We start from the raw sequence: 23502 nt of genomic DNA on the forward strand, positions 1-23502 counted from the left end.
GGAAAAAAAAAAAAAAGAAGATTTAATCCACTTAGTTCCAGGTGAATAAATTGAGAAATAAAACTGGATTTATGTGCTGGTGCAGTGTGTGAACTGTAAATTCCCAGGCAAAAAAGGAGGAGGTAGTATAACATAGCATTCTTGTGTCTAATAAATTGTTTCCCGAGAAGAGAAACCTAATAAAGATACATAATTTCATCCAAACCATGAAGCAACTCTTATTCTTCATACATTCTTCAGGGAGAAACTTAGGGAGAAGACAACAGATGCTCTCTGGCAATGCTGTGTGGGTTTTGTGGGTTATTTTGGGTTGGTTTGGGGGGTTCTTTTAAATAAGCACTTCTGAAGTTCTAATTATATGATGGATGGATGTATATAGTGTGCAGATACATAGATATATATATATAAATAGTGCAGATATTCAGACAAACTCTGGCTGTGATAAATTCAAATGAATCAGTCAAGAAAGGAACTTCAGAGGAAGGCAGGAGTGGGGGAGGCTCCTGGGGAAGCAAAAATATACCTGGGAAGGTGTGGGAGGAAGGTGTGGGTTCCAGCAGGGTTTTTGTCTTGACCAAATGTGTCACCTTGGGCAAGTCACTTCATTTCTGCATCTCCCCTTCCAGCTTTCTTCTCTTAAGCACAGGAGCTGTCTCATTTTCTGCAGGCTGGCTTGGCTTCCCTCAGCTCCAGCCCACAGTAACACTGATTATTTCCCAAAAAACGTTCTCTCTCTTACCCCACACTATGAAACTCAGTCAGGCCGTGTGCCATGCTCGGGGCTGCCCAAACACACAGGAGCTTGCACCTTAAAACTGTAAAAATTAGGGGCAGATGCAGGTGAAGAGCCTGGTCCTGCACCAAACACATCCTGCCCTTGGCTCCCTCCACTCCAGTGCTCCAGGAAAGGGGTTCACCAGCTTGGGGATCTTTCCAGACTGGGAACTGCAGTGATTCATGGGATGACTGGCCTTTTATTTACCTATTTAATAATTCCCATCTGCCCCTCTCCTCCTTCCCTTCCTCTTCAACCTCAAAGAGATGCAGAATAATAAACAAAGAGCAAATATTTGCACTTAATAATCAGAAGGTGATCTACAGGCTCAAAATATTAGTGAAGAATGTGTGAATGGAAATCATTCTGTTTAATGCATTTCCCTTTTATACCTCTTTCCACCAAAGGCATGAAACTACTTCCTGAAAATGATTTACAATTACCTTCTGCCTCCTTTGATTTCTGTACGAGCCCGGAACAACTCTCTGAACTCTGGAGAGTCAGCTCAGATTTAAAAAAAATCTCATTGTTAATTATTAATCCTCGGCACAGCACCTGGCAGGTCAGGAATTCCAGCAGAATTGGGGCTGCTGAGCAGAGGGGGAAACCGAGGCACGGGGAGAATCAGGGGGAGCCTCCCCAGCAAGGATGCAGTTTGTGCTCCAGGGGATGCTGGAACGTCCAGGATCAACCTGGGAAAAGCAGCCTGCAGGTCAGGGAGAGCAGGACAGCTAAACACAGACAATAAAGTGAATTTTTGGGCTCATATCTGAGCTTAAATAGAGCTGGGCAGCAGAGGTGAGGCTGGGCCAGGTCATTCACACCTGCTGGTGCTCTGGAGTCCCTCACCAACTCCAAGAGGCAGTTTATTGATCCACTGCTGAGTTTCTTCCCCTGGGTGATCACCCTCACTTTAGGGGAAGAAAAAAAAAAAAAAGTGCACTTTATTTCCACCTTGAATTCGCCTGGCTGGGTAATAGGCTTTTATGCTTATCTCTAGTAGATTAAATGGCCTTTTGGTATCTCATGAATGTACCAGTGCAGTGCCAGCACGGAGTAATCAAGCCATCTCTCTCCAGCCTTTTTCCTAAATAGACAGCTCTGTGGGTCTATCACTGAGAGACACTTGCTTTACCCCTCAAACTGCTTCTGTGGCTCTTCAGAAAAACAGAGTTCATATCAGAATCACACCCTGTAATAGGGTGGAAATTCCCTTCCTCTTGCTCCGCTCTGCCTTCCTGTCTGCCTCCTTCAGCCAGAACCTCATGTGTCATCCTGCACTGAGGCAGTGCCTGCTGTGACCTCTGCACCCTTTCCAAGCTCTCCCAGAATTTTGTGCCCCTTTGGAAAGCCTTGTTTGCACTCCTGTGGGAAGTTAGTGCTGCACTGACTCCTGTGGGATGCGGGCCACAGTCCCTGACCAGGCACAGGGATACACAGGAAATCCATCAGTCAGATTTCTAAGCCAGCAAATGCCCACTTAACAGCAATATGAACATTTAATATTTGTATAAAATTTAATCAAAAGTTCAGGTGTGACTGCTCCAGACCTTGCTGTCACACCTGACCTTCCCAGCTCCATTTCTTGCCTCCTTGTAGCACCTTTCTGTGTCTGTTTGATCTCACCTCCCTCCTGCATCATCCTTTGCACATCCAGTGTTCCTTGTGGTGCCCAGACCCCTGTTTTGGGATCTTCTGGGCAAATGTTTTGCCATGCAAACGCAAACATTGCCACTGTGTAGTGCCTCCTGTTGTTTCTGCTTTCCTCCTGCTAATTGATTTGTTCTTGTCTAGACTCGAGCTCATTACAAGGAGCACTAAGGCTCAGCATCATTTATTTCATGGCTAAGTCAATCTGTGAATCAAGTGGTGGGGCTCTAGATTGGATAAGGAACCTGTTCCTGCAGATCTAAATGGCCTGGGAAGGGAAAATAAAAGCTGAACTAGGTAATGAACGGAAATGGGATGGCCATCATTGAATCCACGAATACCATTGACCTTTCTCAGATTTACATCATTATCTAAAGTTCACCAGAGACCTTCCATGCTTGTTATCATTATCCCTCATTAGAAGTCACTCTAGAAGCATTAACAAGCTTCTGAAATGCTTGGCTAATTGCTTTAATAAGGCAATATCAATACTAAGCAATAGTTCCCATGATTAGATATAGGCGGGGACCCTCGAGGCTTTGCCTCCTTGGGTTTAAATGCTGGGTTGGGGGCCTGGGGGAGAAAAGAAAAAGACTTTCCTTTGAGAATAAAGCACTCAGAGTGGAGGTAAAATGCTCTGCTGTTGCAGATTGCAGCTGTATTTTAAACAACAGGGGCTACACCATTTCAGTCAATAGAGGATGGGAACATTGTCTGGGAGATGCTGCACGGTCCTTCAGCTTTGGCACATGAAAACACTCCAAATTTAGGCTGGGAAGGCTGGTGAGCTTCCAAAGCAAGCCATTGCTCAGACAATTTTACAAAATAGATAAACCACACACTCACATTTCTCTGGGCTTGATGCTCAGCCAGCACATCAAGCAGCACAGCTCAGTTTTACTCCAGCAGAACCTCCCTGATTCGTTCCAGGTAAGCCCAAGGGTCCTTATGGTTTCTCTTAAAGATGGAGCACACGTGCAAACACATCCATGTCAGCACATCAAGCTGCTGTCAGGCCTGAGATCACTCAGCAGTCGAGCTCAGAGCCCAGGACTAAGCCAAACCAGAACTGGGAGCACATCCCTCCCCCCCAGCAGTGCAGGAACCCCACAGATGAGCCTGGGGAAATTCCCCCCTGGATCCTGCTACTGTCCTGCTGGGCTGCATGTGGGAACAGATTGTGCTTCCCAGGAGCTGCCAGCCCAGCTCCTCTCACCTGTGCTCAGTTTAGACATAAACACTGGATAACAAACACTTCTTCCCCTGTGCTCCACTCCCCACACTGTGTCCCTAATTCCCATTAATGCTCACAGGGGAGGACACAGTCCTGTCACCAGGAGGATGAACCACTTCTGTGCTACCTGTCACTTCTTCTGCCTCCCCAAATGGAAGGATGAAACGAGGAGCAGGAACCAGTGAACCAACATTATTTGTCTGCAGGCTCCTCATCCCCCCTCATTGGCTGATCTGCATTCAGGGCACAAACTCGGAATTGGTTTAAATGGGGGAAAAGGGAAAAAATACACATGCAACAGACATCAATAAATATTTAATGAGCTTCGATGGCTCTAAATTTGCTCAGATCGATCTCAGCAGGGAAAGGCTGACTGTCCAAACTTTACAGTAACTTCAGGAAAACTGCCTGAGGGTGCACAAATCCACAGTTTCCGTGGACTAGGAAAACTCCCAGCTCTGCTGGGACATCTGGGAGCTGTGCTCAAAAGCAAAGAATAAAATAATGGAAGGTTTTCCTCCTGTGGAACCATGACTAAGCTTACCAGACCTCATGGGTCATCCTACCAGCCCCCAGTCCACTTGTCAGTCTGATTATAAGTCCCCAGTTTTGGGAGGGATGTCTCTATAAGCACACAAGGAGTTTTGAAAAGCCAGGAATTATTTAGAAACACACAAGAAAAAGGAAAAAAAAAAAACTAAAGAAAGGAGTTTCTTTTAGGCATCTCCACGGGCTCAAATAAATTTTGTTAATTATCTTGTAGGGTTGAATATTAATATCTCTTTTTTTTTTAGACTATAAAGGCAGAGAACAGCAGAAATGACATGACTAATCCAGAGCCTCATCATGATCCAGAATGTTAACAAATATCCAAAATATTAACATCAATCTCCAACAACCACAGGGCTCACTAGTAAAACCAGGCAAGGGGAAATATCCTTTTCCTCTTGATGTTCTCTACTTCTCATAACCCCATAAAATCCCTGTGTGCTTGGTTTTCTCTCCAAAACAGGCCAGGGCTAGAATCACCTTACAGATAACTGAATACATCACTAGGTCATCGATTTACCTGGGATTATTAACTTAAATGAAGCAATATTACAGCAGGAACGGACATTTTGCCAAGGACCAAAGGTGATCTGAGCAGATGATGCAGCTGTGGAGTCAGGGATGGGTCTGAACAGGGAGAGCAGGACAAAACATGGGCATTTTGGGGGGATGGACAAGCTCAGGGCCAGGGGTCTCCTGCAGGAGTGAGGAATCCCATGGGAAGTGCCCAGCTATTTTTGCAAAAGCACTAAAACCTGGCTTTGCAGTCCCTTCTCGCTGAAGATCTCACTTTCCACAGTGAAATAAGTGGAGAAGTGAACCAGTGACATGGAGAGCACACAAATAGCTCGTGTTCCTCTTCCTTCCACGTGCATCACGTTATTAGCTTTGATGGCATGACCTTGTCTTCTGGGAGAGAAAGGAGGGCAGAATCAGGCCATGAGAGAGCAGGAGGGACACAGCAACCCCTCCTTTTTAATGGCAGCAGTGAGTCAGCTTCATTATGGGGACAAAACTACCTTATTTCAGGAAATTAAAAGCCTTCCACCAGCTGGATATTTGCTGTTTTATATCCTCCTTCAGTGCTAAATGAGATGTTGCTCTGAGAAGTAGCAAAGAAGGTGAGATACCTCCAGGACAGGCAGGGCTGCTTCTAAAATGGGTTATAAAAGGGGTGATGAGCATCAGCTCTGCTTGGCAGCTCTCACTGCTCCTCCTTCCCACAGGCAGCAGGGAATGCTGGTGCTTTCCTATGGATTCCAGCTGTCCCCAAGGCCCTGGACGGCGGGAGAACACACTTCTCCCCTCTCAGTGGGGCCAAACCTCCAGCTTTTCCAGCAGCACCAACAACTTCTGCAATGAATTCCACGTTTTCCGAGACACGAGCCTGCAGCACATATAAAATAGGAACAATGGGGCCCTCCCAAAATAGCCTGGATTTCATAACAACCTCAGGACCCAGCTATTGTCAAAGAGGGCCATTGTATAGGGCCATGGCAGAGCATTTGGCTCCAACACTCAGGTTTTGAGGGCCATGCCTATTGCATTAGAAAAAATGCCACGGCATCAGTTTTCCCTCTGGGCTGGTGTTTACTCGGCAGATAATAGCAGATAATTCCTGCAGCCCTCCTGACAGCTCCAGCTGACCAACACATCCCAGGGCAGGCTTTGGACCCATTGCAAAGAAGATTTTTTTCATTATTTTCGTTCCTGTTTGTTTTTATCCATCGAATGTCTGATGGGAATTTTAGGGGAAGAAGGAGCTGTAAATGAGATGATGGACCTAAGGGACCTAAGAGCATCTTTGATATTGATAAACTTTATAAAAATCGAAAAAAGTTGGCTTTTAAAAATAAAGAAATTAGTTAAAGTCTTCTTTTTTTGAGTTTTGGGGTTTTGTTGTTTGGTTTTTTTATTTTTGGCAGGAGATCCTCTATTAATATCTTCATTTCAGCTTCTACAACTTTATATTAACATTCTTGAGGTCAAGTGGTCAGAAGCTGTAAAACAGTGAGCAATTCCCTCCTAGACAACGGATCTGCTTGGAATTCAGCCTGGCAGGATTTGAAAGGTACCAGGGAGGAAGAGCATCACTTTTAAGGGAATCCTGCTGGAATGGGATGAGCTCAGAGGAAAAGGTGTCACCCAATGTGATTATACACAAAAACCAGTGGCTTCCACTGGGAAAAAAAAGCAGAAGCCTGGAACTGCATCCAAAGCCATCAAAAGACTCAGTGACCACAGATTTTAGTGACTTGGGATTAACCCCTATGTTTTTAATTATCAGCAGCAAAAGAACATCATTTTACCTTCCCAATAATCCTAAATCTTTCTTGCAGCTCTTTAACAAAGCAAAAATAGTCGCCAGGACCTTTTTTTTGTTTCTGGATCATCCCAGCCCACAGTCCATGAAGTGGATTATTGCTGACCTTGTTTGTGCAGCTCCATTCTGGAAGCGAAATAGTTACCAAAGTATTTAAACTATTGTGTGTGGGGAGGATCAAACCGGCATTTTTGTTCATCAATTCAGATTAAAAATTTAATTTCATGGTACAATGAACCCATACAGAGTTATATCTATTAAGGTCACCTATTTCTTGTACTTCAGCTTACTTTAGGTATTGATGACTGCAAAACTCTTTAGAAGATAAGAATCACAGCTTCAGCCTCCTCAGCTCTCACAGTTTTAATGTTTAGACACAATTTTCCTGACTCTCAAATACCTTGAACTTTATGTTTGAGAGTGAGGGGAAGAAAAATGGAACTCACACTCTCTCTCTCTCTCAGTTGCTGCCTGGAATTTTTAAATAACAGAGATCTGGCTTTAATTGAGGCTTTCATTGTTTGAAAAGGAGCTGCAAGTATTTCTAAACTAAAATATTTGCATAGTTTCTTGTTCACTCTGCTAAATGCTGAGAAGTGCTGGACATCTCACTGAGCTGTCCCTTCAAGAGAACACAATTACTATCCTGTTACTGTAAGAGAAAAGATTTGAAGAAAGGTCTTCTGAATACATATTTAACATCTAAATGTTTTCCTTGCTGTCTTTGGGCCAAGTCCTTATTCGATTGTTACTCAAACAAAACTCCCATTCATGTCAAAGCAAGCCAGCCTTTCATTAGCTCAGGAATTTAGCAAATTTGTGGTTAGGGCATCCAGAAATTGGTAGCATTTAATTGATCGAATAAAATAATTTTTAAAAAGGGGGATTTTCACCGCTGAAACAAAGATGTGTGGCCATTTGGAAACACTTCAGAATAAACTCACTGGTTTAGCCAATCTTTTTTTGTTGTTGTTGTTTTGTTTTAATCACTGGCTCTTGAGTGCTCGTTCCTGGTACTGTCACACAAATTTCCTGGGAGGAGTGGAGTTGTCCCAGTGATCTGTGAGTCAGGAGGTGATTTTTGGTACTCAGGAGGGGATTTTGTTCTTGAGGAACAGGTCCTTGTGCTGTCCTGATAGTGAAATGGAATCAAGCCCAGGGAAGTGTGGTATTGGAGGCAATTACTATCATCTTTGTGCCATAAAGAGCATCCCACATAACCTGCCTGTTAATTTATCTGTAACTGCAGATTTCATTAGGATTTAATTTTGGGTATCCCTGCCTGACAAATCCCTGCTGTCTCGTTCTCCTCCTCGTTATCCTTTAGGTGTGAACAGACACTTGGTTCAGTGGTTTTTTTCCCCCCCCCCAATAATTTCCCATTGGCTGGCACTGAAATGACTAGTCCACAATTCTCCACTTCCTGGACTTCACACCTCCCCTTCACAACTTTTTTTTGGAGCTCAGCATCACGCGTGTCCTTTCGGAGACGTTCCTTCCCCCACCCTCCTGCTGCTCTCAGAGCTCCCTGTTAACAGCTCAGAGACTGCACCCAGCAGCCTGTAACTATTAGAGGATGAAGTTCATCAGCCCAGTCACCATTTCTGATGTCTCATTTTCCAACATCATTCAAAAAAAAAAAAATAAAACAAAAAAAAAAAGGCTCTGTGTTCAGATTTTTCACCATCATCACTCTTCCTTCACTGCACAAAATCAACTTTTCCCTTGGCCTTTCTCTGGTTTCTAATGAGTTTGCAGTCAAATTTTGTGTTGAACTGCAAACAGAAAATAAGGAGAAATAAAAGGATAACTTGACTAGACAGATACAAGTGGCTCAGCAGCCAGTGGAAGAGAGAGAACAAGGAATTAAAAGGGCAGGAGCAGTCAGCCAGGTTTACCTTCAGGTACCAGGGTCTGAAACTTTTATCTGTGGGACAGTGAGCATCTTGCAACTGAGTTGGTCAGGAATCAACAGCAGAGAGGGAAAGTGAGAACAGCCCAATCCAAAACCCACTTTGAGTAATAACCTGAGGCTGCAAACTGGCAACAACAGCCAATACCATGGGAGGGTGAAAACAAGCTCACTTGGCTTCATAAAGCCTGTTACTTGAGAAATAAATAAATAAATAGGTGACTATTTAGAAAACACTTGACTTCCACTGCAAGGCAAACAAAAGGTGGTGTTTTCCATGGGTTTAGATGAAATTTCAACCATCCCTGTGTCTGAAATGCTGTGCTGCACTAGTATGTGTGTGTTCATACGTGTCTTGTGCTGCTCAGGGAAAACACGACGCAGACCTCGGCGAGGCTGTGGAGCTGCTGGACCTGCATTTTCTCTTGTAAATCAGAAGTGACTCCACTGAAATCATGCTCTCAGACCCAGTGGCATTAATCTCCACCTCTAATTGCTGTCATTCCACCCTGGCTGTGGTTCCCTGCTCCAGAGCGGGACAAACCTTTCTCCTCCGCACACCTACGGACTCCCCTCCCCGTCCATATGCCGGGACCTGTCCTGTGAGCAGATACACCAGCAAACTTGATTCTGCAGTGGATTCAGAGCAGAAACATATGGTTGTTTCTTATCTAATCTGTGCCAGCATATGTGTCTTTTATCCTCTGGCCTTGGAGCTGGAGCGTGTTCGTGCCATGCGCGGCATTTCCTTCGAGAACGTCTCTGAAAGAGCCCCCTTGTCTGCAAAATGGGGGGAGATATTTTCACTGCTCGGCTGGAGCAGCCTCCATTCTTCTCTTCCAAAGGGGAATCTACAGAGATAGCATTCTCCAGCAGCTGGAATGACTCATGGCAAGGGATGGAGCCACGTCGTCTGGGCATGGGCAGCTCTTCATGGTCCTCCCCTGGGCTCGGTAACAGGATTAGCCACGCTGCTGTATATCAAGTTCATCCTGGGAACGGGGAACCCAGAGATGAGTTCATGCAGGGATGCCAAAGGGAATGAATAAAAGCCCCCAAGAAAGGTACAAAGTGCCTGGGATTCGCAGCGAGGATGAATTCATCCGCCCCTGGGGGATATGTAAATGTTCTTTTTAACTGTGCTGCAGCCAGGTAAAATGAGAAGGACAGCAACAGTGTGTTCAGGAAGGATGTGAGACACGAGCAGGAGGGCTTTTTTTCAAGGAAGATTGGAAGGCCAGGGTGGAGCTCCACAGGTACATCCCTTTGGAAGGACTCTGGACTCTCAAGCCTGTCCTTACTGTGGCTGCAGATTTCCCTGTCTAACATCGACATTACACCTCTGCTTTTCAGCTTCCCTGCCTCTCAAACAGGTCAAGGAGGAGCAGAGGATATTCCCTGTCTCCCAAATCCTTTAACTACGCCCATCCCTCGCCCCCTCACTCATGGAACGATTCCTGACACTTCCCACCATCTGGGGGATGTTGCAGGATAAAATGCAATAATGGAAGATGCTGGGAATCAAAGGCAGCAGAGAGCACTGGAAACTTGCTTTGCAATCTGATCTGAGTGCTTGGAAGGACAGTGCCCCCAAGATTTAAGGAGTCCCTTGAAGAGTAAGAACCAATAAGTTCACTGCTGTCAATCCCAAAGTTATTAAACACAGGGGCTGTATGACATGACCAGCAAGGAGCAAGATAGAAGGCAGGTTTTGTAGAGAAATAAGTCACCCTGTACCATGCCTTTGCCTCCTGTTCATCACCTGCATTGCTCTCAGCCCAATCTGTCAAGGACTGGGATGGATTTACAGCAGGGATTCATTTAGGTCCCATCTCACAAAGTGCTCACTCCCTACAGCTCCTTCATTTTCCTGGGAGTGTTGAGCTCATAAGCTGTTCCTCCCTTGGTGTTCAGAATATGGGTAGGAAGAGTCAGTGGGGCTAAAAAAAAGAATTACAGATTTAACCTGGCTCTAATCACAGCAATTTGACATCTTGTGTTAGCAATAAATCTCTCCTGTATTGTCTCCCGAAATCAGAGGAAACACAGAAGAATTTGTAGGAAAGAAATGGAACAAAGGAGGACCAGCTTTGCTTTCCTCAGTGTTCTCACACATGGACATCACCTCAGCCAGCTCAGATTGTAAAATATATATGTAAAATACATATATCTCTGCCTACAGTCTTCTGCCATCACACAGTGAAGGAAAAGGTGGTACCAGATGGCAGTTTATCCCATCACAGGACAGAATAAATCACCCTCTGGAAGTGCTCATCTCTCTCCACCAAGACAACTCACCGCTGAATCTGTGGTTGACTAAGACAAGGTCCAGAGCTCTTGGGCAGACAGACCTCTCTGAAATGTGTCCCCCTCAGTGTGACACTGCCAGGTTGTCCTGAAGCTTCCCCCTCCTCAGGTACAGGCCCTGCAGCTCTACATCTGCTAAATGTTTAGTGGGTATTTGGTTACACAGAAGGAAAGGAGTGAACAGGCATCAATCTTCATGAAAAAGGTGGCAGGAGGTGACATCTGCCCCCTTACTGCTGGAGGCTGGGGTGGTGTAGCTGAATGTAGGGAATGAGACAAAAACATGGATGTTTCAACCCTCATGGAAAAATGACCCTGCTGGAAGAGGGAGATTGAGTTGCATTCAAGTGGCAGTTCACTATGGAAGGCCATACACAGGGCTGGAGCATTAGGAAAAGGAATAAAACCAATTATCTGGGGCTGGATAGCGAATTCCCAAACAAATCCAACCAGACTTCCTAAGAAATGGGCAACTGCAAGACTGAAATGTGGTTCCAGCCTGCAGTGACCATCTAGAAATGAGCTGTCCCACCAGTGAGCTGCAATCCCTGGGCACACAGGAATTCCAGGTTTCCCTGTGGCACAGGATGGGTTAAGCCCAAGCACTGGACAGTGACCATGGAAATACCAGGTGCTGGCTTGTTTTGGCACAAACTGTCCAGGCCTGAAGCAAAACATCTTAAGATGCCAGTCTAAGGAGAGGTGATTTTGATTTTTTTCAGTGCTCAAGTGGGTGATGAATGCCTGGAACCTGCTTCAAACACTGAGCTGCTGAGGGCTGATCAGGGACAGGACAGCACCCAGGGCACAAATAACACCAACCCTTCCACCTGCTCTCCCGAGCATCCAGGAGGGATAATTAGGAAACCAGTACCTGGGCATCACAAGGTGCAGCCTGGCTTACAAGGCAAAAAAAAAGGATCAAACCAGGTAATGAAGGATTTGGACTCAGACTGAGAAAAAAGGACTGGATTCAAACCAGAGGTGCCATTCGGTACCTAAACCAGGACGTAAAGAGGTTCTGCTTTTACAGACCCTATTCCAGAGGCTACACCAGCCTCCAACCAGCAGGAAATCCAGATTAAATCCCATCCTCACCAGTGTTGCACGAGAAAGGTGATTTCAGGGAGAGACTCCTCAAATCTGGAGGCAAACCGAAGGGCAGAGGGGCTGACCTGGGCGTGGGGATGTGTTTGGGTCTGGTTTTCCCCTTCCTTCATGCAGGGACTGGGATGATATTTGCATTTCTCATTGCCTGGACGTGGCCATGACCTTGCAGGGCTCTCAGGAAGGAGCTGTGCCCAGAACATCTGAAGGACTCATAAAGCAAAGTGGAGCAGTCGATACGGGGAGAGGATGGAGACCTGAGCGAGGCAAATGGTGTTGACAGGACTGGGAGGGAAGGATTATTTCTTAGGTGATAAAAAGGAATGCTAAGGCCAGAATCCAAGGCAGCAGGGATGGGACAGAGGCAACCAAAATCATGGCAAACAGGCAATGAATCAGCAACTGCTACAAAACCTTGTGCTCAGGTTTTATCCCCTCTCAGCCAGGTGTTTGAAGCGAAGAGTCTGCAGGGGTTTGAGTTCAGTAAGACTTTGCTGTGACTAAAAATCGTCGCTGTGACTAAAAATCGTCCCTGTGACTCCCCTGATGAGGAATGACAAGAGGGATACACCCTCTGCTCTGCTGAACAAGCTTCAGTTGCTCTTAGACAACAAAATAACGAAGGTCAGAATTTTTATTAGCCTGCTCTCAACCTGTCTCAAAGTGACTAATGAAAGATCCCTCGAGCTTCACCTTGACCTTGGCTTGTCCTGCACATTCTTTAATTGTGGGTAATTATTTTCTACCCTTTGGGTTACACTGAGTCTCGTGAAGGAAAGCTCTAAGAAAGGAGAGGACTGATTTCTAGCTTGATTAATGAAGATAACCAAACTGATTCGTAATAACACGGAGCTTCCTCCTACAGGTTATTTAGGTTTTATTCTTCAATTATGTCCCTCTGCTGCTGGTAGGCATGTAAATTTGAAGTAGGACATCCATCTAATTCCTGTGATAAATTCAGGTATCTCAACTTCAATACAGTGATATGTCCCTGAGCACCTCCTTGCAGCTCAGGAATTTTTACTGTTCTGCAGGAGGGGTAATAATAAGAAATATTAGATATTAGGCCATGATACTTTCAGAAGAAAACCAGTACTTTATCACTGCTTCAAATATTCCATCCTGCTTCTGAGAGAACAGAAAAACCCACTACTTTTAAAAATCTCTCCTTCTTCTCTCTTGCTGATTTTGCTTCACCAGGGGAAAAAGGGAGCACGACTCACAATACTCTACTTGCAGTTTTTAACAGGCTTCCTCTTAAAGTATTCATGTAATACCTCTTTTCATAATTTTTTTAAAGGAAAAGAGTGAAAAACTGAGCAGAGGTAGGATATTTGAAATGATAGTTTGAACGAAAACAGCACTGAATCTTGTTGCTCCTGTCCTGCAGACACAGCAAGGCAGGAAAGGCATTTTGTCTGTGAAAACCTGTAAAGAATACGTGCCTTTTTTTATAAACTAACAAGTCTGTGGGTTGCTTTGGGTGAGGAGGGAATAGGAGAAAGAACACAACTTTCTTTGAAGGTTAGAAAACACATCTCTACTCCTCGAGTTGTGCTTGCATATCACCTGTCTGCGCATCCATCTCCGCTGTACACTGGATTATCCTGACCTTTTCCTCGCTCTGCAGGCTGATTATCCAGCAGCTCCCTTCCTCCCGTGATTGCAGCCTCCTCCTCGTGTGGGGAAGGGCTGGGACAGCCACTCACTCAAAGTGCAGAACCCCGAAAAGGTCAGAGCAGCACCAGCCACACTTCAGGGGCTGCGTCAGCCACCACGTTTTGGTGCCTCATCATCATAAGGGAGGCTGTGATGAGCTCAGGAATCAGCACCAGAGGAAGGACTGGCCTAGGCAACCAAAAATCCAACACCTGCTGCACTCCTGAATTCCTTCAGAGCTTTAGTTGCCTGAATCCAGATGACACCTCTGGTTTGTGCTGAGGATGTGACTCCCCGGTAATAAAATGGGAAGCAAAACTGAGAAAACTCTACTAGGTGTGTTCAAAATGATAAATTTTCCTCTGACAGGAAAAGAAAGGAAAACAGAGCTCAGTGATGGCTTAATCACAGGCTGGCTTGTCCCAGCAGAACAGGGTGGGGATTTTTTCCACAAATTACTGAAATATTCCCAAATCTTTGTTCACAAAGCCTAGCCATGATGATGATGAACTGAAATATTACTGTGATTCAAGCACAGGTTGTTGGGAAATTAGAAAGTCCCTCTGCAGGCTGAGCTCAGGACACTGGGATATGGTTGGACACTTTAATTATGAGCTGTGGAGTGGGGTGTGCAGGACCCTACACCAGGCACAAGGAACACAGGGGTCACAAAACAGTTCCCAGCAAACAAGTACGTCTTCAAAGGAATGTCAGGAGTTACCTAAGGAGGCTGATGAGATTCAAGCAAGTTCTTGGGCTGAAAAACACGGGTATCACCTGAATATATCTATAATTTGGCAATATTCCACATTACAGCCCTGCCTTTCTCATCCTCTGTGCCTTTTTTACAGCTGCCTTGTCCCCTACCACAGCTCCCTCCTCTTCATCCTCTCATCCTTTGTTGGCAAAGCTTCCCACTGCTGTGTCCTCTTTCCCTTCTCCTCATCACAGGATGGTTTGGGTTGGAAGGGATCTTAAAGATCATCCCATTCCACCCCCTGCCAAGGGCAGGGACACCTTCCACTAGCCCAGGTTGCTCCAAGCCCCCTCCAACCTGGCCTTGGACACTTCCAGGGATTGGGAGTCCACAACCTCCCATCCACCCTCAGACACCACATCCTGAGGGAAGGATCTGCCTTCCTTTGTGCCCTGAACTGGCTCTGATCCTCAGTGCTGATCCTAAACATCGTGGAACAACACACAACCAACAAAATGCTCCAAGCCTTTCCCACGTCAAAGAAAAAAAACAAATTAAAGGAAAAGAAAGAGAAGTGGAAAGTACAAAGGGGATTTCATGGGATTTGAGCACCAAACTCCAGCAGGCTCTTCTGAAAATCCCAGCTTAAAGCAATGGACTTGGGCTCTTGCATTTCTTTCTCCTGATGTCAATAATAATGACTGCTGAATTAAAGATCTCACATATTGCTCCAGGTTTTGTTTGTTCATTTATTTTCTGCGTTTTGTGCTCAAAAAGTTAATAAAGGGAAAATTCCCCTGAAAAAGAAAGGAGGAAAGAAAAGATAAAAATCGGAAAGAAAAGACAATTTTCATCCCATTTAAATCCACAGCTGACAATTGAAGAGGAAAGCTGTTTTAAATGAAGGATCTACTGGAAAGGTTTTGTTTCTGTGTTCCCAGTTATGACCTGTGTGTATTCCAGAAACAGGTTCAAGTGCAGGGCTCTGGCAAAAGCCAAGCTTAAAATTCAGCACAGGCTTCAAGTCCATTCACCCCAACGTGACTTTTTTATTTGCTAAAATTTAAGCCTGAGCCACGGTCAGCAGAGCTGAAATCAAGTGTGTAGCAGAGCATCTGCTGAAGTGCTTTGCCTGGTCAGTGGATTCATTGCTCAGCGTGGTGCAGAAGGAGGCTGGGGAGACACTAAACCTGCTGCAAGACCGAAATTTCCCTCACAAAAAGTTCTGGAGGCTTCCTTGAATTTTAAATCAAATCGGTGCCGGGTCCACCCAAGAAAGGACTATGAGCTGTACTCTGAGTTTCATCCCAGTGAGACATCCTGGAGCTGAGAACTCCCTGCTCTGTCTGGAGACCCTGATTCATCCTGAGGTGTCCAGCTCACCCCTTGCCCATTGCTGCACACTCATTTTTCACTTCTGAATTGCAAGCAGGACAAAAACCAAATATGCCATAAAACCACACGAGAGGCCTGGAGTTCGGCGTGTCAGGCTTTGATGAGAAGGAAAGGCCTTCCAGAAAACCAGCAGGGAATTTCCCTGTGGGATTTTTTTCTCAGTCCACTTGAAAAGACTCAAGACCTCAGGAGGAAGTCCATAGTCCAGCAGTTAAACCACAAGCCTGGCCATCAGCTCAGCCCTAACCTTGCCCTTCCTGAATTACTCCCTGAGACCTCAAGCAGAACCCTCCAGTCAGACCTTTCCAGCTCACAACCCCCAAACCCCTCTTAGCTGAGGAGGGGACTCTCCAAGTGCCAGCACAGCATCAGGAATGTCCAGGCACTCCTTTGCCTGAGGTTTTCAAGGGAGGTGCTCGCCCTTTGTGCTGTGCAAACCCCTGAATGCTTAAAAAAATGCAGACAGGGGTCCGAATAATATAAAAAGTGAGTGTGTTATTAGGGCTGTCAATTTAGCCCAGAATGTTATGGCATGTGTGTCACTAAGAGAGACAGAAGCTATTATTGAAATGAGATTAGAATCGTTTTGAAACATCAACAGTGGCATTATAGTTGGTAACATTTCCATCTAAAATAGATGACACTGATGCTATACAATCAACAATGCCACTGGGAATACGATATAGAACTGAAGACTAGATTGTTTTACTCTATATTGATTTTCCCTTAGTAGTTTTTGATTAACTGTCAAATCAATTAGCTTTCCCCACCCAAACATCACATCCCATCGCTGGATTTTTTGGTGTCCCCCCCTCAGAAACCCCCTGTTCCACAGCAAACAGATCAGAGGAGCCTGGGCTCAAGTGGTCAGAAGTGCTCCGAAGCAGAGGTTGTGCAGGCACAGATAAGTCCCCACAGCAAGTCTGCTTCTCCTCATCGTGCTGGAGCCCAGCCATGTTTTTATTGAATCAGGTTCTGAAGCTGTCTAAGGCACTAAGAGATCTGATTAAAGCCTTGCCATGATGTCCTTTTAAAATAAAATGCGTGGCATTTTCACGGTGACATAATGTTCTCTCGGCTCAGCAGAGACACTGTGTCTACAAGTCTTTGACCAGCTTGGCCTTCCCATATTACAGAGAGAACACATCCATCAATCTATCCATCCATCCATCCATCTATCCATCCATCCATATTACAGTTTCCCAGTCTCTGTACAGCCGAACACCTTGATAGTTTTATTTTTATCCCAAAACAGCCCTAAAATGATGTTATCAAAGATGGGGCATTAAGCTCCAGCTGTGACATTCTGGCAGCCTGAATGAGGATGGCAAGGAAAGGCAGGGAAAACTCCCAGTCACACAGCAGGTGAGTGTTTGGGACAGACCCTGGGTGTCCCCATTCCCAGTCACACAGCAGGTGAGTGTTTGGGACAGACCCTCGGTGTCCCCATTCCTATTCCTGTGTGACAAAGGCTTTGGGACAACACACCATAAATAAACACCTCTAATAAAGACTTACAATGAAACCAAGACCGGCCAAACAACCTCACAGGACTTCACTTCCCTCCTGTTTCTCCCCAGACCCCTAACAAGGGGAAAGGGTCTTTATCTCAGCCAAGGCTGCCCCAGTGTTAGGTGTGGGAGCCACAGTGGAACCAGCTGCTGCTGCCACGCCGCCAGCCAAGACTCTCATTTGTTTTGGCTAGCGCTGAGGAATCAGCTTTTAGGCATCTTTGAGAACAAAATGGTGCATGGAACGGGTCCAAGCTGCAAAAGATAAGAGGCAATAAGAGCTGCAACAGATTATTTGTCTGGTGAGACAGAAGGAGAATTCTATGGGGGAAAAACGCGAGCGGGTCCCGGTCTGGTGCCGCCAACAGGAGTTCTGTTTGTGTGGCTCCTCTGGGGCTGCACAACAGGTGCTGAAGCTGCAGCTATTTCTGGAGAATAACAAATTGCTGCTGCCGAGGAGGAATGGGAGAGAAAAGCGGTTTCTGCACAACTGCTGGGAGGAGGAAGGCTCTGCAGTGACATAGCAACGCTCCGGCCGCCGCGCCGGGGCTGCAGGGGAGGGATGGGAGGCCCGGGCCAGAATAAACACAAGGAACAACAACTTAAAATAACTGGTTTGCTCTCCTGTGATGTTGGGAAGGGAGGCTGGGTTGAAGATTAGCCACAGCATTCCCTACCTGGTCCTCAGCAAGGCAATTAACCTCTCTGGAACCGGGTCCAGGGTAAATCTTACCACCTCCTCACACGTTTCAAATACACTGGGCTCATTTTCTCCGTGGCCTTTACACAGGAGGGGAGGAGAGAGTGGAGCACAAGTGAGAGGGTTTTGCACCCCAAGGGATAATATAACCAACCAGATCACAGATTCACAGAATGGTTTGGGTTGGAAGGGATCATAAAGCTCATCCAGTTCCACCCCTTCCACCAGCCCAGGTGGCTCCAAGCCCTGTCCAACCTGGCCTTGGACACTTCCAGGGATGGGGCAGCCACAGCTTCTCTGGGCAACCTGTGCCAGGGCCTCCCCACCCTCCCAATAAACAATTTCTTCCTAATATCTGATCTAAGTCCACCCTCCTTCAGCTTAAAGCCCTCCCCTCTTGTCTTGCCACTCCCTTGTAAATCTGATCTGAAGGAGAAGAAGAAAAAAAAGGGAATTGAGCAACCAGATATATGCTCCATAAGCAATGAGTAGACAGGCATAAATTCTAGGTTGTGCTCTCACCTGACATACCCTCCTCTTGCTGAAATAGCCTTAAATGACCTAAAGTAATTTTGATTATGTAGGATCTATCTCCCTTTCTTAGTCGAATGTAAACTTAACTTCAAAGGTAAGTTTAAAACTTAAAACTACTGGTCTCCTTTTTAAGGAAACAATTTTTTAAAAAAATAAGATTTAACACCACACTCATTAAAAGTAGGATAATCTTCTGAACTCCCTTTCAGATCCAGGTTCATTCAAAGCCAGCCCTGAACTGAGAAATGAATCCTAGAGAGGTGGCTCAGAACAGGCACCAAACAACACCCACCTTCAGCCTAAACAACTGAACTTTGATATGTTTTGTGCTATAAATGAAAAGGAAAATGCAATAGCAGTGCCCACCTTGGTTCTTGAGCTCCATGAGAGGATGCAACAAGACACTGCCCCTCCCTATGAACCCTGACTCCCTTAGTGTACAGCATTTTTAAAAATTTAGGATGTTAAAGTCTTCATGATAAACACGTCCCTGCAGCCAAAGGGCTTTTCAATCTCACTTGATTTACAGGCATTTCATTGCATTTGGGCATAACTTATTTTAATGGCACGGTGGAAATTGCAGCGGGGGCTTAATTAGAGCGACTAAGTTAGTTAGATTTCTCTGCATTTGGAAAAGAGGCTGCATCTTTTTAATAGGATAAATCTAAATGGATCACCCCGACCTGCAGAGTGGCTCTGTAGGTACCAGGAGCACTTCTGCCTGGAGCCTGAATGGAGGGAACCCTCTGGGAATGAGAGGGGACAAAGACAATTTATCCCTGCAGCCCGTCCTTAGGGTCACATCCTGCCAAGTGCTGGGCACTTCACTTCCCACACAAGTAGTGGGAGGTCTGGGCAGCTCAAAACCTGGCAGGGCTGAGCCCTGAGAACAAACCCCTCTGCTTTCACTGCCAAGTTATTAATAGATGCTGAGCTTGCCAGCAAGACCCACTGTTTGGGATTTTTAAGACTCACAGTCATGGTCTTAAACTAAATTACGAACCATTTGGCCTCAGCCAAATTTGACTTGCTTCAATACCATCAAGGCTGGTTTGAATTTTTCTCAACTTGCAGCCACAGCCTACAAATAATTTGAAACACATTGTGAAGGTCAACAAACCTGTCCCTGGCTCTCCCTCTTGCCCTGTTTCTCAAGGTAAGTTCTTTTGCTCTTAGGTCTAGTCATCCTGGGTTCCTGCTACAAATAAAGGAGAGGAACAGCCATAATTTGGGGTACAACCCATACAACCTACTTTCACATGCACTTTAGGATAAAATGAATCACATCCTACAAGTACCATTTATTTATTCATTTCACAACCAGAACAGAGAAACAAATAAAGGATTGACCAAACATCACTCCTCCTGCCCTCTGCCACCATCCACTGACCTTCCCAAGCCTCAGTGGACCCAATCTTGTTCTTATTTGTATCAAGAAAACTATCTGACTTCCAACAGTTGATTTAAAGAGAGGGAAAATTAGACCTGCTTTCTGCACAAGGGCTTTTCCAGGGGTTCCCTACCTTACACTGGAACTAGGAAATGTTCCACCTGGGCTCTAGTAAAAAGCTGGGGAGCATCTTTGATCCCCTTTGAAATTTCCACAGAAGGATTTCATTTAATTTTCCAGGCTCCTTCGCCTTTCTCCTGCAATAATAGCTGATATCATTTAGTGCAAAGCACAACAACAGCCATTAAAAATGGTTATTAGTCTGGAACTGCCTTCTTAATAGGAAACACACATGCCACACTCTGGGAGTTCAATGTTTTTTAATAGACTTCGAGGTAAATGCCACTGTGACCCTTATTTTTCAGGAGGGAGGCAGAGGGAGGGAATATGTTTCTTGGGCTGAGATTTTGCCCTCAGGCAGAGCCTTGGGCGAGAGGTGGAGCAGCTCCACGTGCCCCTCACTGCTGCCCTGGGGAGGGACCCTGGCTCTGAAAGTCCCCTCTGAGGATCTGCTCCTCTGCAGGACTCGTTTGTGCTGGAGGGGAGGAAGATGCATTAGCACTTGAGCATCCTCCCTCCCCAGCATCCAGCTGGTGCAGGGCAGCAGAGCCGCGGCTCAGCGTGTGCTGACAGCCTTCTCCTCCCTCTGCTCGCCCTCTCCCTGCTTCCTCTCCTTCCCACAGGCAGGACCAGACCTTTGCAGGACTGGGGTGCCCACCGAGGTGACCCTGGCACAGCTCAGATAGGCAAGGAATTTGCAGGTTCTTGCCCTGATCCCAGTCTTGACTTAATGCTCTGGCCACATGCCCCTTCTAGAGCAAGGGGTACTAAAAATTCCTGCCTTGGGGAAGAGTGAAATAATATATACCAACCTTCAACAGACCAAAATATTTCGGTGGGATGTGCAACTACACATCCAATATTTAGGAGTAGCATCAGAATTTTCTTTATTTACCTTCCCTTCTCTCCTCCCACACCTGAACCTTGTGTTTAAAAGCAGAACCTGGCACCTCTTGACTGAAAATAGTAACAGCACCATCCCCACTGCAGGATAAGGACAAGAGAGGAGCTGGGGGTTGCTCGACCTCACAAAGAAATTCTGAACCCACAGCATACCCACTGCTTTCAGCTCTTTACCTCACCTAATAAAGATGTCCCCAATCCTTACAAGCCTATTTCCCTAACAGGGCATTATATTTGCACTGTCAGGGAATCTCTAATGCCTATCTGATGTTTGCACTGGGGTTTTGTTGTTGTTTTTTTTGCTCCTTTCATCACCTTATAAAGGGCCACACGACGGTTGCGTGATGTTGAGACTTCTGACAGATGTAACATATGTGCAACAATATTTATCATTTATTTAGCATGCTGGGTATAGAGGCTGGCAAGGCTCTGCCATGCCTGACTTAAAGGCTGCTGGCATTTCCATTAGACAAAATCCCATCATGCAGGGGGTTAAGAATTCAGGCATTTCAAATCGCATCAGGCTGAATCATGATTCAAATCAGAAAAGCCAGTTTTTGGTTCACTAAGGGCTGACAAAGTGGGGATAGGGGGAGGGTCAGGAGGAGCAGGAACGGATGGCAGGTCACGAATATGTTCCCCTTTTTCAACGGCTGACCAGGCTAACGCTGTCTAGCTGATGTTTTCAAATAATTGGGGGAGAGGGGGGGCTCTGCCCGATTCAGATGTAGCTCTCAGATACACGGCATTTCACGGTGGGATTTTCAAAGGCAGCCGTCTCCTGGCCTGGCTGTCTTGCTGCTACAGACAATTTCGGTGGAAGCAGACATAAGCCAGTAGTCATCCCCTTTGAAATCCCACTGCAAAGTGTCTGACAGTTGCATTTTAAGGACCACATGCCTGCCAGACACAGAAAGCCTCCTGCTACGCACCGAGGTCCTGCAGCTCTGGGGAACAGAGAGGAATATCTGTGCTGACTGTGAGACCACGACAGCCAGAGCCCCAGGTCGAGCTCAGGAGCTCAGCATCCAAACCCCCTGTGCTGTTCTCAGTGTCTGTCAGGTGTGACAAACAGTAGGAACACTCCAGTGCTGGGAAGGTTTGCTCGGTGCAAACCATCCTCACGACCAAGATGTAGCTTAGGGGTTTAACAATCATTTTGATTTTTTTTCTCTTTTTTTCCCCTTCTCGAGGAGATGGGAATTAAAAAAACCCACCCAAACAAGCACAGACTGCCAGTTTATCCTGACCCTGACTTGCCTGAAGAAGAGTCCTTTAACTTCTGCCCAGTTGCAGCTCTCTCTGTTCTCATGGAGCAGCAACATACCACACATTTCATAATTAGGGCGAGAGTGAGAGATAAGGCCATCGGTCTGTGCACATGAAAGGAATGTGCTGGGTGTGGGGAGATGGTGCTGAAAGGAAGAAGAGTTTTATATGGGCTGGAAAAGGCTCTGGGAGAGCAGGGTTAGGGAAGGGGGAGCTGCGTGTGCCGGTGGGAAGGCGCACGTGTGTGGGGAAAATGTGCTGTTTCCCTCCAAGTCCTGCCTTACAAGGCTTGAAAAAAAAAAACAACAGGCTGGTAAAAATACTTCAGTCCAGATTTATAAGCACTTGGGAGGGAGGTTTAGCTTCCAGGTAAAAGGAGCAAGGGCTCTGCAGTGCTGCTCACCCCAGAGGGACACAGCCCTGAGGTCCCGCAGACCTGGTTTGGGGAGAAGGGAAGTGTTGGGTTATTATTCCCCCTACGACCATTCTGCACAAATCCACCTCAAGGTAATATTTACGAAGCCCACTCTGCTTTTTTGGAGGGCCTTTGTGTTTGTTTGTTTTGAATAGCCTTGGGTTTGGCAGCAGAGCCAAGGAAACCACACGTTTTTACGAGCTCCCAAAGCAAAAAGAGACCTCAGCGCTCGGAGCACAAAAGCACAGGACTGTGTCAGAGGGAGAAAACATCCTTATTTGCTGAATAAAACCAGGGAGGAAAAAGCCAGGAGATATGAAACTGCAGCAAAATGCAGAACCTGCTAATTCTGATCTCCAATCTGGTCTCTGCTACCTACGACTGCCGTGACCTTTGGCGAGTCGCTTGGGGTCTTTGTGCCAGTCTTGCTCCTCAGACCTTGGGTTTGCTTCCTCCCATTAAAACTCCGGGCTCTGAGCCCACAGCACTGGGCCTACTGCACTTCTGACCTTCCTGGGCACTCACAGCTGCTTCTGGAACACCAATAAATGCCTGAATTCGATATTTCACTTCCAGCTGGCTGGCCAAAGGGGAGGTTGAGATACACCCAAGTGCTGGAGCCTGACACTAATCCTGTTCAGATTCCTGGGTGTGAGGACATACGCGTTAACCACCAGCCTAAAAACCTCCCCGTCCGATTTATTGATATTTTTTTTTTCCTCGTTTTGGTATTAAAATTCAGGTTGGCTGTGCCAGAGGGGCTGGCCCAGGGCATCAGGTGCAGGAGCTCCTTTGTCTGGGATGAAAGGAACTCTCCTGGTTTTCCACCACTGCAGCGTCCAAGGCTTCGCTGCAAAGAGCCTCCCGGAGATTTCTGCCCGTGATAAACTGGGAAGAGATGACCTGAAAGCAGCCTGCTGCTCCTTTTGGTTTTTAATATATATTCAAATGCCGTGTTTCTACCTGCCAGCCGTGGTGCTGGGTGTTTGCTCCTCTGGGCTGAAGCAACCCTGGAGCAGCAGCAGCAGCAGCCTCCCCACAAAGAGCTCGTA

The sequence above is a fragment of the Lepidothrix coronata genome, unplaced genomic scaffold, assembly GCF_001604755.1.
Source record: "Lepidothrix coronata isolate B3197 unplaced genomic scaffold, Lepidothrix_coronata-1.0 Scaffold27, whole genome shotgun sequence".
NCBI lineage: Eukaryota > Metazoa > Chordata > Aves > Passeriformes > Pipridae > Lepidothrix > Lepidothrix coronata.